This window comes from Silene latifolia, chromosome Y (assembly GCF_048544455.1).
Source record: "Silene latifolia isolate original U9 population chromosome Y, ASM4854445v1, whole genome shotgun sequence".
Lineage (NCBI taxonomy): Eukaryota > Viridiplantae > Streptophyta > Magnoliopsida > Caryophyllales > Caryophyllaceae > Silene > Silene latifolia.
The window spans coordinates 131,494,549-131,513,266 of record NC_133538.1 but is presented as its reverse complement, the minus strand read 5'-3'; the positions used below and the strand labels follow the sequence as shown (position 1 = coordinate 131,513,266).

General features: G+C 43.4%; 2 long non-coding RNA genes across 2 annotated transcripts; both read right to left on the bottom strand.

The window, feature by feature from the left end:
• Window positions 1-939: 939 nt before the first annotated feature.
• LOC141627132 (uncharacterized) lies at window positions 940-2,091 on the bottom strand. The gene is made up of 3 exons (XR_012536692.1): window positions 1,898-2,091; window positions 1,733-1,829; window positions 940-1,138 (listed from the first exon to the last, which is right to left on the bottom strand). It is a non-coding gene; the product is annotated as an uncharacterized LOC141627132 (long non-coding RNA).
• Window positions 2,092-2,336: 245 nt separating this feature from the next.
• On the bottom strand, window positions 2,337-4,003 carry LOC141626654 (uncharacterized). Its single transcript, XR_012536253.1, has 3 exons — window positions 3,900-4,003; window positions 2,555-2,685; window positions 2,337-2,417 (listed from the first exon to the last, which is right to left on the bottom strand). It is a non-coding gene; the product is annotated as an uncharacterized LOC141626654 (long non-coding RNA).
• Window positions 4,004-18,718: the final 14,715 nt, after the last annotated feature.

Genomic DNA, 18,718 nt, shown 5'->3' with positions numbered 1-18,718 from the left:
AAGCCTGAACAAGTAAATCCTGTCAATCAGGATAATAACTCTTGGACTAAACCCTATTATGATTGGTTTCTTCGAGGAATACTGCCTCAGGGGAAAAACCATTATGGTTTTTCATCTTATTTACCTAATGACACACTAAATGTTGTAGTGTATCATTCATTCTTTACTCATTCAAAATAAGAATTCTAGAGAGACAAAAAAGCTCTCTTCTTCTTCTCTCCCAAAACCGAAAATATTAAGTGTTTTATAATATTTTTGGGTCATTTTTCTACAAGATTAATATTGTACTAGTAACTATAATATTAATTTTAATTAAGAGTAAGCTTTGGGTATAAATCCTTGGGAGAGATCCTACACTTGGGTCTTTGTTCATCCAAAAGGGAAAGCTCAAGAACAAGAGAGAAAGATGATCCCTCTTGTGCCCATATTAACCAAATTTCTAATGTAAGAACAAGTTTCTTCTTTATTTTGTTTAAATGTTTGCATGCATAAGATCATTAGTTAATTTTATGACAAATTAAATTAAAACATATATGAATATGTAAGTATATAGATCTACTTTTCCTTCACTTTGAGATTCCCAACTTAAAAAGATATCCGAAATAGATTAGAGGCTTGGACCTTAGACTCTAACTCCTAGTAATTTTTTAGTTTGAAATCACATGCAATTTGTTACAGGCATATATTTTAGTGAAATGGTTGCGACGCAATTTTTTTCATAAAGAAGGAGAGTCGGAGAGGCTAGTCACATTTGAAGAAAAATCTTGGTTGGGCTAATAGCATATGAAGATAAATCTTATCTTCATACACAACCCACACGAATATCAATATGAAGATAAATTCTTAAGGACAAGGCGGTTGTACCAAGATGTTATTTTAAAACTACAACACTTCAAAATCAAGAAAGACACGGGTGTATCAAAACAAATGCACTGTAAATCGTACTGGAGATCATCATGAAGAACTGATTAGTGAACTGACCTAAGGTTGAGCTGATTGATCAAGAGTCCATCTGGCAAGGAGTACTGGAGATGCAGAGATTAGTGATGGGGGGAATTTGAGGAAGCTGTAATCAACAAGTATCATTACTGCAAGGTAATCTGCCAAAAACTACAGCTCAACTGAAGGCACCCGCAAACTAGAAATAAAACATTAGATTTTGACTAAAGTGGGGCTAAAAGAGCATTGTGAGAATAAGTTGCATAAATTTTATTTGAGATAGGATATTAAATTTCTACTAAACAGTGTGAAATGTTCTCCTTTGTTTTGATTTATCTGCTGGTCTAAATCAATATCAATATATTCAAATAATTCAGTTTAAGCACAACAATGGATGAAGCTATTGTTTATCCCATTCTTGTAGTTCTTTATCTTGTCAAGAATCTACTTCAGGTTTGTTCATGACTTTTGGGCTTTGATCATTTGTTGCTTAGATGAACCTCTAAATAGGTCCTTATCGCAACTATTTGTTTTCTTCCATTTTTCTCTTTTTGTTGACCAGTATTATTTCTTTGCCTATGTAGATGCTCGCGGATATCCGATACAACAGCAAAATAAAGCATACAACCTTAAGAGCATCGTGAAAACAAAAGCAACTGATTTTAGTCCCATACAACCACTATACCATTCATTATTAGTAAAAAGCAATGCTTATGAATTTACCATTATAGTGTAAAAGCACACACAAGTGACCTTATTATAACATTATAAAACCAAAGCAAAATCATCATACCAGTAGAAGGTGTAACCCAAGCACGTGTTTTCTTCACCATCAGTCCATCCACTAATTCTTTATCATCATCATCAATCAACCTGGTTGCTTCCAAGTACTGTTCATTATGAAATATATTATAAGAATCAAATTAAATTGAGTTTGACGATTTTAAGAATGGTATACCTTGTCAATCCTTATTGTGCCCAAGTTTCGAGCTCCTAGTGCACATTAAAGCATTCATTAGAACAGTTTCATCAGCTCCCCTTGGCTCCATGTAATATGCTTTATAAGAGGTCTCGACAAATATAAGTTCAACATTTTCGTGACAGATATAGGAACAGCCATTAACAAGATTGAAAATAATAACTTTACTAAGAGATTACAAACAATATAATTTATGAGACGAGACTCACCCAAGCTAAAATTTTGTTGATTTTACAACACACTCTGTGTGGTGAAAAACAACAACAAAAACTAAACACTAATACTTTTGCATATGTTTTTCGTCTCCCTAAGCGATCTACAACTCAACCTAGTCGAAAGATGTACACACTATAATAAGGTTTACTAAAGTTTAGCTATCCTGAAATATTGAATGAAACTAGTACAAAGCTAAAGATATTTACCGGATTAAGTTTGTTTGATGTGAAATAGAATAAACCTTAGGACCCCATCGCCTCAGTGCATCTTGCAGCTTCTCAAACTAAGTTGGAAAGTAGTGACAAATAAGCATGCTATTGAGCAACGCAACACATATAGGCTTCAATGGACGAGACATGCTGGAGTCGAAATTTAATTTAACAACTAATCGTAGCACTAACACCAAATAAGCATCCTAACCTTAGCAGCAGAAGACAAGCTATATTTTTTTTGGAGTGATTGGTGGTACAATGCAACGAGTTTCTCTACCTCATTTGGAGAATATTCTGTTGATTTTGAATACAGTCCCAAATTGCAACCCTTCATAGTACCTAAGAGGCAAGATTTAGAAAAAAAAAACATATTTAGATTTCAACCTCCACAATCTTGGCTTATTCAGATGAGAGACATGAATATATTTTAAAAGAAGAAAGGAAATAGCATTAGAAAGCACCTATAATTGTCAGGGTTCATCGAAAGTAACATCAGGTACAATTTTGCAAGGTCAGTGTTTTTAATCAACATTGGAGGCAACGACTACCTAAACAACTATTTCATGCCTGACCGATATGTCACCATTAGAAACAACTACCTACATTCATATAAAAATCAAGCTGATATGCATATGAATAACAGGGTCGGAACATAGCAAGGAGGAGGCAACAGGCCTAGCCGAAAAAAGTTTCTACTTTTTTCCAACCTAGTTTGATGATGAAAGATATAAAATTATTCCCTCTTGTAAAAGGGAACACTGAGCACCAGCTAACCAATGTTAAATGGGCAGCAAAATCATGTTTATGAAGAAAATAGTACTGGGATACATATGGCCAGTATGGGTGTAAATTAAGGGGAGTTCATTTAACAAACCTTCGAAATTAATATATTTCAATTCAGATAAAGTTCGTGTTCGTCCTATAGTTGATATTTTTTCGGTTTAAGGATGTATCACACCATTTATACTCGTCCTAAATAAGATCAAATATTCTCATTTATTTGAGATGAGTACAAACCGTGAAAACCAGTAAACCATTACCAATCAATCTTAAAATAGAAGATTGTCTTAACAAATTTCGAAGAGAATCAGGTGTCGAATATGATTGGCAGATATATCGAAACTACTTGTGGAACTTAGTCCCTAGCGTCCGTCTTTGGTTGAGATGACACTCGCCATTAAAGCATGGACTAGACCACCATTGATAGGTCGAGCAGCAGTTATATGGGTTCAACTTAGTTCTGGCCTTCTGGGAATCCGTACACTTTTCCTCTGTACTCCCTTACCTTGAAATTTGTACTTGAGCTCAGTCAGCAGAAGACACATGAACTTGACAAACCTTAAACAACATTAATGTAGCAGAAATTAACCCATCCTAACCAACTAATCAAAATAGAAAACCCCCAATTTCACCTAACCCTAACCCTAAAACAATTCTCGATTTACATTCAATTAACATTAACAAATCAATTACTACACAAAATTGTTTTTAAACAACAATAATAAACCATACTAAAAGAACTTACAACAAAAAAAATCAAGTAAAAATCATACCAATATCAAATTAGGAATTAGATGAGTAGAAGAGAGTGAGACGGCGGCACTGGGGTCGGCGGCGAGTCAGCGGTGAGTCGTCAGTGGGTAGGTGGTGGGTTGGTGGTGGGTTGGCAGTGGGGATTGAAAGAGGGAATGTTGGAAAGAGGGTGTTAATGCTTTGTCGAAGGAAGGAATGGGAAATGAAGTGTGTTGAATCTGTTGATGAGTTAATATGTGAATAAGGGGTGTATTTGCATCAGTTACAGGAACAAATGATATAAAAAACGTAATATCAAATAAGTCGGTTTAGTAAAATAACTGATGTATTTGATCAAATACATCGGTTTTATTAAGAACTGACGCATTATATACGTCAGTTTTTTTCCAAAAACCGACGTATTAAGCTTACCTATAGGGCTAAATTGCATTCCCGCCAAAATTAAGTACTTTTTGCGTCAGTTTTTTTAGAACCGACGTAAATTGACTGACGCAATAGATGGTTTTTCTACTAGTGTGTAGACATGGCCCACCTGCAGGTCCGGTTTGATCTGCGGACATACAACGGTCTTTTTGAAAGCCACGTTCGGCGGCGTAAAGGTGCTTTCGACCGGATCGTTTTAGATCAGTCGGTTTCGTCTCGGTAAGGGTCTCGAAACAATTAGACATGTTCGGAGTCGCCACCAAGCATTTGTGAGATGCCTGGAACCCGTTCGAATTCCACTTTATACCTCGGTCAAATCGAAGCACACAGCAGCTTTTGACATAGGTACTAAAGATAAGGAAATCGTCCCTCTTTAGCATCCTATCTCTAGAATGACTCTCGTACGCCCTGGATAAGGTCGTCCACTATCCAAAGTTTCTGAGTAAGAGGTGAAGGTACGTATTGGGAAGCCCTTTAATCAGACACCCAATCCCGCCCGCGTTTAGCGGCCTCTACTGATCGATCTTGGTTGGTTGAATGCAAAAGTTGATAAAATGGTTTAAATGCATGAATGCACATCCAATAATTTAAACCTAACATGTGAGAGCTTTCTAAGTCGGTTGATTTAATCCAAGTATCAAGTATAAGATGTCGAGTTGGATTAATGATTGATTTGCATGCAAGACGGAAATTAAACATCCATTTACCGTATTAGGTTTAGGGTGCATAACATGATCCATTTGTCTTAGTAAGGCATTTTGCAAATATGGTTTTGAACAGTCGTCTGATCCGTCCTATATCCGGGTTAATCGGAGTCGGGATCGTCCTAGACTAATGCTGGAAGGGAACAGGCCCTGTACCAGACGACTATATGAGGCGCGAGCCAGCTGGTGATACAAAGGGCTTCCCTCTGGTTTTGAAAATGAGAAATGGAGAGCCTGTTTAGGCGCGGGTTAGCCCACGGTTTATGTGCCGTGTTCTGACTTTTTTTAAAACGTTATAAAACGTGTTGAAAATGGGTATTTGAACCCGGTTTGATTTGAAATGGTCGTTTAGACCGCATTTGTTGATTTGAAGAACTAGACTCGAATAATCATCATTATTTGATAATATTCGGTGTCGGGTTCGATTTGACAAACTTGACATGAATAGTTTTGAAAAATGATTATGGACTAATTTTTTTAAGTCCATTTGAATATAATTAGTCGGTACTCATCATCGTACCTGGGTTAAAATCCGGCATGATATGTAGAACCAAGGATGATTTTGTGTTGGTGACTAACATGTTTGTTTTGAAATGTAAAGAAATGAAATAAAAGGCTTTAAAATACCTTCTAAATGTCATTAACCAAATATTATTACCGAAACACGGATTTAACCGTCATGGTTTGAGGAACCAAGGGTGAAAAAATGCGTTATGGTTAAAACATGTGAAATGAAACAAAAAGGTTTCGAAAATACTTGAAATCGTAAAAACGAATTACAAATATGAAAAAATTGATTAAGGGAAATGACGAGAACAAACACGGTTGATTTCTGGTCTGAATACCTCATTTAGGCGCGGGCCAGTTGGCGACCTAAGGGGCTTCTGCCTCAGACCAAAAATCAGTTTTGGCTCGTTTATTCCATGTTTTGGTTCATGTTATGCATGTTTTAGCATGTTAGAGTCATGAAACAAATGAAAACATAATGAAAGAGAATTTTTACACCCTCATACTTACATGTTTAGTTATGGCGAGTGACCGACGTAAGTGTAATAACTCGTTTGATTGAAAAAAACTCGGTTTAAAACCGTTTTGGTAAGTAAAAGAGTGTTTTAAAAGTTTAGTGATGGTGTAGTGGTCGGTCAAGTGGTTTAATGCACGATGACGATACCAAACAATGTGTAAGGCTCGTGTTTACGATTGGTAGGTCGTAATTACGCGTCGGATTGTGACTTAAGAAGTCGAGTCGAGAATTTTAAGGGAGAAAAGAGGGGGCGGACACTCGCGTCAGTCTCAAATGGGTGTCATTTGAGGGGTATTTATAGGAGAATGTTTGGTTGTGTGAGTTTTGAGTGACGTGGCCACCTGGGCTGCTCAAAGAGGCGCGAGCATCGTCGCGGGTCTTCGAGCTGTGCTGTCACTTTCACAACAAACGCAATCAGGATTTGTTCTGTCCTAGGTTTTGTAGTCACATGTTTGGTACTTGACCAACATGAATTCGGAAAAAGTTAAGGTAGAAGGTTTGAAATGATTGGTTTTTTGTGGTTGACTCGGGTTGACTCGTTGTTGGAGTCGGGATTTTGAATTTTTGAGTCGGTTTTTGGTCCGGTGTCGGTTTTGACTCTAGTTAGTGTCATCGCGACCCCGTCGTCGTGCATTAAACACTCCAGGTATTTTTGAAATATTTTGAAATGTTTTATTTTCGAAATCGTTTTAAGTTTTCCGACGTAAAGTTGTACACAAACTGTTGATCAAACACCGCGATTCCAAAGCATGTTGTAGTCCGATAATCATCGGGTGTTTGTTGGAGTCTCAGCAGATACTGGGTATCTACAGAGCCCCCACTTTGACTGAGGCTTGGACAGGGCGAAAGTCAAAGTAGAGCCCCTAGGTCAATCGAAGATTACAACCTGGAGACCCAAGCGACGTCGAGGCGGCTCGAAAAGATTCGGGCCATGGACCTGCCGTCGGGAAGGGCGACGCCAAGGCGACTCGAGGGTATGAGTCAAGGACCTGTCGTCGGGAACATTTTAGAGTCTGTCGACTGTCCGTGCGGGTCATTTAAAGTCCATTAGACTACGTACAAAGGCTCGCCATCCATAGGAAGGAGTCATACCTGAGGCATCTTCGGATATGTCCTTGCACGTTTGCGGATAAAGGCTCGCCAGCCATGGTAACGAAATGTACCCGTGGCATCTTCGGGATCTATCCTTGGATGGTTGCGGACAAAGGCTCGCCAACCGTTATAAGGGAATGTACCCGAGGCATCTTCTGGATCTGCCCTTGAAAGGTTGCGGACAAAGGCTCGCCAGTCATGGTAAGGAATGTACCCGAGGCATCTTCGGGATGTGTCCTTGAAAGGTTGCGGACAAAGGCTCGCCAGCCATGGTAAGGAATGTACCTGAGCCATCTTCGGGATCTGTCCTCGAAGGGTTTGCGGACAAAGGCTCGCCAGCCAATGGTAAGGAAATGTACCCGATGCATCTTCGGGATCTATCTTTGGATGGTTGCGGACAAAGGCTCACCAGCCGTTGTAAGGGAATGTACCCGAGGCATCTTCGGCATCTGCCCTTGAAAGGTTGTGGACAAAGGCTCGCCAGCCATGGTAAGGAATGTACCCGAGGCATCTTCAGGATGTGTCCTTGAAAGGTTGCGGACAAAGGCTCGTCAGCCAATGGCAAGGAAATGTACCCGAGTTATCTTCGGGATCTATCCTTGAAAGGTTGCGGACAAAGGCTCGCCAGCCATTGGTACGGTCGGTTAATGGACCCTGGGAGTAGCCGCGTCGAATGGGCTTGTTTTGAAAGTAGCGAACTCGTGATGTCGCTGGGGAAATAGTGAGTATGGATTCTTACTATCACTATTTTTGGAATGAGTGGGTTCCGCGAGGAAGCCCCTGCTGGTATTTGAAAGAATAGTGAATTTGGCATCTTCACCATTCGTCGTTCTTCTTTGAGCTTGAAGTGGCGGTTTTGATCTCCGTTTTTTTTAATTTTGAAGGAAAATAGCAAATTTGAGTTTGCTATTGCGCTTGAAGTGACGGTTTTATGTGCCGCCGCTGACATTTGATGGAGATAGTGAATTTGGAATCTTCATTGTTGATTGAAGTGACGGTTTATGTGCCGCCATTGACATTTGATGGAAATAGTGAATTTGGAATCTTCACTATTGATTGAAGTGACGGTTTATGTGCCGCCGTTGACATTTGATGGAACTAGTGAATTTGGAATCTTCACTATTGATTGAAGTGACGGTTTATGTGCCGCCGTTGACATTTGATGGAAATAGTGGAATTCAAATTCCAACTATTATTTTTGAAAATGGCGGTTTTAATTGTCGTCGTCTAAAATTTGGAGAAATAGCGGTTTTTGAATTTTCGCCATTATTTTTGAAATTTTGAAGGAAAATGGTGAATTTTGATTTCACCATTATTTTTGAAATTGGCGGTTTTGATCGCCGTTTGCTTGAAAATTCTCGAAAATAGTGAATTTAAATTTTCACTATTCGATTGGAGGGACGGTTTATGTGCCGTCGTTTAAAGCTTCCGAAAATAGTGAATTTAAATTTTCACTATTTGTTTTTTGAGAAAAATGACGACCTTTAATATCGTTAAATGGAAATTCGAAGTTTGTTATGTGGAAATTGGGCTAAAGCCCAAATTTCGCTGAAAAAGCAAGGGACGCTTGACTGAGGCGCGAGCCACCTGGTGAACCAAAGGGGCTTCCCTATTTTCTGTAAAAGACGCGAGGTCAGGCCGCATATCATTCATAACCTCGTCTTCTTCAATTTCGACATAAACCTGCGAAAATCGCCATTGAAGGACCTTCTTGCTTGTTCGAGTTCTTGCCTTCATCAACAATGTCATCTCAAGGTAAGTATTTCCTCTTGAATCCATTCAAATTCATTGATTTTTAGCTTGATTGAATTAGGGCGAATTTTTCCCTAAAAATCGAATTGGGCGTTTTTGATTGAGCCCATTTCGAGTGAAATTGATGCTTGCATTAGGTTAGAAACCTGTTTAGGAGTATAGGGGTGCTTTTAGTTTGCATTTTGATCCCCGTTCCCGCTCCCTAGGCTCGAAAAACGTGAGTGAGGCGAGAAACCGTCTCATTTCACAATGCCAAGTTTATTTGCTTGGGTAGTGGGTCCCACTAGGTTGCATTGTAGTTGGGAAAACCCGTATTTGCCATTTAAGGACCTTCGTTGGATGTTTGTAGGCAAAATTGGATTTTTGCCTTTTGCGACGGTCTTACGTCTTACCAAATAAGCGCTTGTTTGGGCTTGAATTGAGTCAGTTTGCCTTGAAATGGACCTTATTGGTATTTTAGGTCACCTTGAGGCGTGATAAAATCACGTTTGCCTTTTTACGGTCGTTTTTGAATTTTTGACCGGTTTGGGCTCAAATAAGCGTATGAATTGCCTTTTTGAGCCGTAGAAAAATCCCCATTGTGTCGGGAATGTAAAATCCCAATTGTGTCGGGAATGTATTTTGGGTTGTAGGAGGACCTTGTATGGGTCTTGAAATGCCGTTTTTGTGGTTTTGACTCGTCTTTTGCTTGAAAAGATGGGCGAGTCGTTTATGTGTTTTTTGTGAATGATTTTGTTTGGTTGGTATTTCGGGCGGGATTGCCCTTGTTTTGCATTCCAGGTTGTGTTTTTTTGTTTTTGGATTTATCCATTTCATGCCGTCGTAATGCCGAAATTCAGGCTGACGTTTTTTATTTCTAGGAGAGTGTTCGGGACAGACTGGGTCTGTCGCTGCGACTCTAGAGGAGTTGTTCGGGTCGGGCCCGGTTAGCACGCATGCCGTGGTTGTGGAGGACGTTACTGAGGAGGAGAGACCTCCTGAGCAGACTATTGGGGCCTCAGTGGCCGTCGAGGAGCGTGAGGAGCCCGTTGTTGGGGCTGTTAGCACCGGTAGTGCTCAGACTGGAGCTGAGGCGAGTACCTCCGGGAGGAGGGTTTCTTCGAGGGAGCGACGTCCTCGGGCGACTAGGCGGTCGTTGCGGGACGTCAACAGGGTCGTTGAGTTGGGCCCTATCCACCACGTTTAGTCTCGCGGTCATAAGAGGCGGAGAGCGGAGATAGCCGAGGACGATGCTGACGTCGCGAGCTGGAGAGCCAGGCAAGTTACGACCCCGCGGGGTTTGCTTTTACGGGCGGCTCCTGAGTGGGCCGAGGGTTTTGACGGTAGCCAGTTGTTGCTTCGACTGGACCGACACCTTTCTTACCGTGCTCACGAGGGCATGGTGAGTCGTATTCCCCGGTTGAATTTTATCATCATTTTTGAAGTGGCGGGCCTAAATAGGCATTCTGACGTTGTCTGTTTTTGATTTCAGGAGATCGGTACCATGAGGACTTTCTCGGGCTTTTCTACCTGCCTGGGTCTCTACGACGTTCTCCGAGCTGGGTCGAGGGCGTTGATAGAGAGCTCGGCTTTTGGGCAGTTGGTGGCCGCTTGGCGGGACATTCACAGGTCCTCGATTAGGGCGAACCTATGTTTGATCCGCGCCATGTTGGATCGGTATTGGGACACGACGTCGTCGTACCACATGGAGTTTGGGGAGGTCGGCGTGACTTAAGAGGACTTCGCCATGGTATCCGGCCTTCCCTGCGGCGAGCTGCCCATTGAGTTTACCGCGACACCGGAGAGAGTGTCCTCTCCTGCGGTTACTGCTTTGATCGGTACTGCGTTGCCGGAGCCTTCCGTCGTCACTCCGTACCTAATTGCAAGTTCCTACGTGAAGGACCACTTCACCGAGAGGGTGGCAGGTGTTGCTCCGGCGCCGTTGGCGAGCCCGGAGGCAGAGGTTGAGGCCGACGCGAAGGAGGCGCGACTGTGGTTGTGGTACTTCTTGGGTGCCACGTACTTTGGCGACAAGGGCGAGTGCTTGTCGACCAAGGTGCTTCCTCTTCTCACCGACCTTGACATTTTGGGTCGGTTTGACTGGGTTACGCCGGCTTTGGCGAGTTTCACCCGGTACTTCCACGCGGCGGTGCGTCCGAAGACAGTGGGAGCGGGTAGTGCTCCTTCTCTGGTTGGTCCCGGCCTCATCTTTGAGGTACGAGTTTTTTGTGGTTGTTTTTTGAGTTTGATTTTGATTTTGATTTTGGCAATTTTTGAGAAATTGGCTGATTTGTGTTTGCTGTGTTTGATTACAGGCTTGGTTGTATGCTTACTTCACTCCTCTACGTCCGGGGACTACAGACGGTGTTCCCTCGGCTTACCCTGGTGTGAGGGATTGGACGGTGGCTCGGAAGAAGTGGACTAAGTCGACTTACGAGGACTGCAGGCGTCGCGTGAACAAGCTTCGGGTTGCTGATGTAAGTTCTTGTTCTCTTCCCCCTTCTCCGTGCGTTTGTACTTGGATAGCTTATGTAGCCCCCAGTTAGCTGAATATCTTTGTTTTAAATGCAGTTTGTTGGGCGGCCTTGGGAGCACTACACGGGTGTACCGGCTGCCATCAGGGAGCATTTGCGGCCTCGCAGCTCCCTGCGTTTGTACTTGGAGACGGCGATTGAGCCGGTCTGGTACCTGGGTGAGCGTTTAGTTCGCGAGTGCTTTACCGAGACTTTCGTCGTGCCGGTTGACCCGCCTAGGGTGTTGTTCCAGGAGTCGACCCCTGACGAGGTTGAGGAGCACCTTCACAGTCGGGGAGGTGAGGAGCTGTTGCTGCGAGACGCCGACTACTACACCTTCCGGTTGGCGAGGCTTGCTTGGTACCCGATTGAGGTATGTTTTCCTCTTTTCTTTTGTTTATATTGCCTCTCTTTTTTTATAAGAGGGTTTGTCATCTTTGATGTGGATCCAAATGGTAGGGAGTCGACCCGCTGATGAGGACTCAACCCCAAGCTTTTCCGACGGAGACCACTTTTCAGGGCCGGGTGGTGAGGAGCTTCAGTTGCGCTTATCGGAGCCCGCGGCGGCCGAGGTGACCGATGCCGGCATGGAGTGGAAGTTGATTGTTCTGAGGGTAAGTTCCTGACTTGAACAATTTCTCCGATTATACTTTGCCTTACATTGTATTGAAGGACATTCTTGTTTTTTTAGGTGACGACTTTTAGTCACCAGAACTTGTGGCGGATGGCTAACCGCTGAAGGGCGCTTGCTGGTGACCTGACTACGAGGGAGGCTCGGCTTTCTCAGGTACGTTTTGTGTGCTGTTTTTTTTTGTGTATTTGGTGTTGCATTTCATGTTTTTAGATCTTGAGGATCTGTTATTGTGTTTTTCAGAGTGCTGTGGATCCGGCGGAGCTTGCTCGGGTCCGTGCTGAGTTAGAGCCAGCTAGGTTGATGATCAAGGCCCAGGGGTTGGGAATAACTCGTCAGGACCAGGAGCCGAGGCGTCATGAGGACGAGCTACGGAGTCGAGACGTAGAGATTGCCTCCCTGAGGGCTCAGTTAGCCGCGGCACAGGAGCTTCGCGTCGTGATGGAGGAGGAGACGCTAGAGAGTTCTCACGAGAGGGAGCCCGAGCAGGTGGTGGTGTCTGCGTTGGCGGCGACTCCTAATGAGACCATGACTAGTCCAACGGGAGACGTCGAGTAGTTTTGTAGTTTGTCTGTGTCTTGTACTCTTGTCTGTACATATTTACATTTTGCGTGAGGCGGTTTGTATATATGTGTTTTTGGATTGTGGTTTATTTTGTGATTTTTGGTTTTTTGTGTTGTGTTTCGGAGGAGCGATGTCGGCTGTTTGATTCTCCTTTTGCTTTGCACTAGTTTCTGCGTCGTTAGTGCAGAAAACAGGCAACTAATAGCACATACGTAAAAACGCAAACACGTAAAAAAGCATTTGATTGAAAACCAAAATTAACCAAGATGACTTGATGTTAAAATTGAAATTTTGAAAATTCCGTGACAAATCGTCACGTTTGGAATTCAAAAGGAAATGATTTGAAAAATTTGAGCAATTAACTCGTGTCGTAAATTAAATTGCATCGAAATTATTGAAATTGATTTGTGACTCGAAAAATTCAAACTCAAACCGTCAGGATGAATTTTATAAATAGATTATTACGAGTATATTTGATTTTTGATTTTTGAGGTCAAAACTCGAATTTGTGAGTGCTTGAATTTTTGAGGAAAACTGATTTCGTTCTATCATTTTTCGAAAAAGCGAAAAATTTTCGGAATTTCGACTGACATGGATACGATCCGTCGTGGATCGGGGCGACTAGCCCTTCCCCCCTTAAAAAAAGAAAGAAAAATCCGTATGTTTAAAGCTGCGTCATGGAAACCTCGTCGGATTTCGTAAAACACGAAAACAAGGAAATGTGAGTGTGAGGAAACACAAAAATGTCCTGGATCATCCCGAAGAGGCGCGAGCTTCCTGGCGAGAGGTTTGAGGTGTCAGGAGAAAACACAAATTGAAAGAGACAAGTAAATAGCGGGAATCCTGGGGAAGCCTCAAAGAGGCGCGAGCAGCCTGGCGATGGAAGCCGGGTGTACCCTTTTTCTGAAAAACGCGCTGCTCATTTTATATAAATAGGGACGTTTGGGCTTCATTGTTTCATCATCCGAAACACAAAATCATCTCTACAAAACCTCTTCTTCCTCTTCCACAAAAATATTTCATGGATGCTTTTGAGAACGCATTGCGACAATGGTGCCGGGATTTGTCGCCTCCCGAAAAGTATCAACTCATTTGCATGGGAGTTGGTCAATTGTTGGTGCTTCGTCAAGTCAAGGTGCAACCTTCATTTCTTGAAGCATGTTCTCGGTTTTGGGATTCGAAACATCATGTTTTCGTTTTCCCGAAAGGTGAGATTTGTCCTCTTGCCGAAGAAGTTGGAGCCACTGGTGGGTGGCCGGGTTGTGTTCCGGTGCTTCCTCCGACTCGATTGTGCTACAAGGAAAAATTCCATTCCATGTTGGGCTTGTCAACAAGCCAAATCAACTCCCTCCTTGCTCCTCATGGTGTGGACATGTCGGCTCTTATCAACATCTTTTTAAACCGATTAGATGCTAATGTCTCGGAGGTGGCTAGGATAAGGGCTCTTGCATTTTGCCTTGTCCATGTGTACCTCTTTGTTGATGTCTTGAAGATGGAGGGGCCGAGATGCCATGGTAGCATGACCCTTATCCATGTGATTGAGCAAATGGAGCATGATAGAGATCCATCATGGTTGGTGCTTGGAGAGATTATCCAAGCTTTGGACAAGGAAGGCTCTTGTGGAGAAGCTCCCTCTTTCGGATCGCCAAGGATCCTCCAAGTGTGGCTATTGGAGAGGCTAAGGTATGTAGAGGCTCCGGTTAATTTTTCTTATTCCTTCCGTCATCTTACCATGAGGAAGAAGTTGTACCCGGATAGCTTTGCTTCCACCGAGGCTTATTGGGCCGCGAGATTGGCGGAGGAGGGTGGTCGTCACATCCGTTAGGTGGTGCCGTGGTGGCACTTGAGGTCCTTCACGGGGTTGCCCGCTTCGGGTGCTAGTCCTCGTTCTTTGATGGTGGTGGGTTTGAAGGTTGCTTCCTTCATATATCCCGAAAGGCTCATGAGGCAAATGGGGCGTCAACAAAAGGTGCCCGCTCAAGATACTCTTGTCCAAGAGAATGTTTTCCGGAATTCCGAGCTTGTGGAGGTCTTCGAAAGGTGGTGGGCCACTCGGCCGCGTTGGGAGGTACCAAACCACGGTGCCACGACATGGGTGACTCTCGCTTATGTCAAGTGGTCACGAGCTCCGTCCTTGGAAGAGAGGTCCAAGTTTCGTAAGGACGAGGTTGTCGACTTGAAGTATCGAGAGGTTGGTAAGGCCAACCGTGCCTTCTTTGAGGAGTATGTTGATGGATTTAGCCCGGATGTGATGAGACCACCGAAGAGGAGGAGCTCGGGTCCCAAGAATATGGTGGGCCGTTAGTTCCGAGGAGGAAGTCCATGCTAGGCGGGCCAACAAGAAGAACAAGGGGAAGATGTACCCCGAAGGAAAAGGCAAGGGTAAAATGGAAGAGTGAAGACCTCCATTACCCGTTTTATTATTATGTTGTATTATTGTTGTCAGTTTTTATTATGTTGTACTAGCTAGTTATTGTGTTTTTTGTGCTAGTTTTATTATGTGAGGTGTTTTAGTTGACACCTTAGCGTTGACAAGTTGTAGACTCGTCCAGCTATATTTGTTGTTGAAATTGTAATCCCTCCTATTATTAATTAAATAAGAGGATTACCCGTGTCGAAAATTGTGAACGTTTGTTTCTTCCATCCATTTTGTAAGGGCAATTCGACTTGAATCGTCCTAAACGTTTGCACTTGGGAAAGTGGTATTTTGTGGAAAGGGAGAAAGGCTTATGTTTATATTTTATGGGAAAGGGGAATGTTTTTCCCTTTCTTTTTTGACGGAGATGTTTTTTTTTATTGTGGGAGTGTTTGTTTTTTTTTTATTGGGGGAATGGTTGTTTTTTTGATTGTGGGAATGGTTGTTTTTTTTTTATTGTGGGAAGGGTTGTTTTTTTATTGTGGGAATGGTTGTTTTTTTATTGTGGGAATGGTTGTATCCTTCGTGTGTAAGAAAAGACTGCCTACGTATTCACCCTGGGAGGTGAAATCAAACCATGATCGTAGTTCGAAATGTTTTGTAAATTTTGATTGGGTTTTGTGGTTGTATCCCTCAGGCATAAGAGGGATTGCCTACGTATTCACCTGAAGAGGTGAAATCAAACCATGCTCGTAGTTCAGGGTGTTTTGTTTTATGGTAAATGGACGTTGCCTTTGGCGGATCAAAGGACATTCGAAACGGGCAAGGTGCCGCTGCTTAGACTCGATAAAACATGCAATTTCAAATCAGAACACGTTGAGGAACTTGACTTGGAAAGGGTTGAGGTCGTTGCTAGTTGTAAAACTATGCTATGTTGTTGGTTGCTAGGGTTCAAGGGTAGTACTTCTTGAGTTGGTCTAGGTTGGTAGGGTTTGTAAAGTCCTCCCCGTCTAGGTCACTTAGTCTCACTGCGCCCCCCGAGAGTATTTTCTTGACCAGGTATGGCCCGGCCCAGTTGGGTTTGAATTTTCCCCTCGGATCGACGGGTAATGGTGCTCGAACTGACTTGAGGACCAAGTCGCCCTCCTGGATGTTTCTGGGTTTAACCTTCTTGTTGAATGCCCGTTGTATACGCCGTTGGTATAGCTGGACGTTGTGCAAGGCGTTGAGTCGCCGTTCGTCTAGAAGAGTGAGTTGTTCGTACCTTCGACGGGTCCATTCCGCTTCAAGGACTTGGCTCTCCAGTAAGATGCATAGAGAAGGGACCTCTAACTCTACCGGTTAAACCGGCTCCATAGCGTATGCTAGGTAGAAGGGTGTGGCACCTGTCGGTGTTCGAATGGAGGTTCGGTATCCCCAGAGTGCGAATGGAGTTTGCTCGGCCAATCGCAGTAGTTGTCTTGCATTTTCTTGATAATGGTGACAAGAGTTTTGTTCGCTGCCTCCACCGCTTCGTTGGTTTGGGGGCGGTTGGGGGATGATCGATGTCGTTTGATTTTGTACTTGTCCAGCAAAGCTTGAGTTTCCGCCCGGAAGAGAGAGCCTTGATCGCTGATGATTTTATGGGGTACCCTATATCGGCAGATGATGTTGTTTTGAATAAACTTGGCCACTTGTTTGGCAGTCATGACTGCATATGACTGTGCTTCCACCCATTTGGTGAAGTAGTCGATAGCGACGAGGACAAAGCAATGCCCCTTGGTGCCTATCGGGTTGACTTTCCTGATGATGTCGATGCCCCAGGTTGAGAATGGCCAGGGTGATGTCATGGTGTATAAAAGGGACGGTGGTATGTGTTGTATGTTGGCGAAGATTTGGCAATTGTGGCAACGTTTGACATAGTTATGGCAATCGGCTTCCATGGTGGTTCAGTAGTAACCTAGACGTATGATCTTCCGTGTAAGCATCATTGCGCTCATGTGAGGGCCACATTCTCCGTCGTGAACCTCTCCCATGACATTCTTGGCTTTGTGATGGTCAATGCAAAGGAGGAGAATTCCTTGGGGTGTTCTTTTGTAGAGTTGATTTTGGTTTATCACGAATTGTGATGCAATTAAACGGATGGCTCTTTGTCCTCTTTTATCAGAGTTGGGAGGGAATTCGTTTTTGGTTTTGTAATTGAGGATGGCTTGGTACCAAGGTTTATCATGGTTTTCCTCGTCGTCGATAATAGCACAAATGTGAGCTGGCTCGCTCCTTCTCTCGACACATAGGGGCATCGACGTTATGTCGTCAGGTATGTTGACGAGCGCGGCAAGTTTTGCCAGGGCATCAGCAAATTGATTTTCCTCTCGTGGCAAATGGAAGTAGTCGACTTGGTCGAAGAATTCGGCCTCTTGACTGATCTTTGCTCGGTAGGGAGCTAACCTGTCAGATCGGATTTTCCATGATCCGGACACCTGATTGATGATGAGTGAGGAATCGCCATGGACCCTCAGTCTCTTGATGCCAAGTGTGATGGCTGCTTGTAGGCCAATGAGACATGCTTCATATTCAGCGGCATTGTTGGTGACGGCGAAGCCTAGCTTGACCGAGATCGGAACATGTTCTCCCTCTGGTGATATTAGAAGGATTCCTACCCCGAAGCCTCTCAGATTAGATGCACCATCAAAGTATAGGTCCCATGCGTTGGAGTCGGCACAAAGGATATCTTCGTCAGGAAGTGACCATGTGTCGGTCGTTGGATCCTCGTTGACGGGATTTTCTGCTAGGAAATCGGCAACTGCTCTTCCCTTGATAACCTTTAGGGGTACAAACTTGAGGTCAAATTCGGACAGCATGAGTGTCCATCCAGATAGCCTTCCGTTTAGTACGGGTTTTCGAAGATGTATTTAACCGGGTCCATCTTGGAGTAGATGTGGACCGAGTAGCTGAGCATGTAATGCCGCAGCTTCTTTGTTGACCATATTAGGGCAAGGCATGTCTTTTCCAGCTGGGTATACCTCGTCTCGTACTCAATGAACTTTTTACTGATGTACTAGATGGCGCGTTCTTCGTTGCCAACTGTTTGTGCTAACATTGTGATACCGTCGTAAAGTATCAAAATTTAAATTTATAAATTCGAAACTACTACTGTAGACAGCGGTAGCACGAGTCGAACCACAGGGAGGAAGGGAATTTCAGTTGTTCTATATTTCAGTCTAGAAGTAACATATAAGGGGGGTGTTTTGAGTTGTTCTATACTAATGGCAATAAATGAACTATAAAAGAAACTGGATAAAATCAAATATAAAAAGGGTGCTAAGATGGTCGGTTCACTATAGCTATGACGACGCATGTCCTGGGTGAGTCTAAAATAAAGTCGTGTAAATGGGTAAATAACAAGTCCTCTCGGTCCAAGTTAACTAGTAGCTCCTTTCGGCCTATTCTACTAGCCCCTAAGTCTCACTAATGCTAGCTCTCGCCCTGAAAAGTGATTCTTAAAGCCTAAATTACCTGTCTTTCGATCTTAGCAATTTAGTCATTCTAATTCATTAATTATTTCCCTCCCCTATCTCTCGATCTCAATGGGTTGGTCAATACTGAGCATCTAACAGGTCCCCTCTCGGTCTCGCTGTCAAATATTGCACTTAATAAATTAAAAACAGTGCTAATCATACACGCGTCAGTCGATCGACCACTATAGGCGCGATCGACCAAGCCAACGATCGATCGACCAGAGAAGCCAGTCGATCGACCAATGCCCTAATTCAGGTCGCCTAATTTTATGCCATCCACGCTATAGATCCCATACATCCTAGC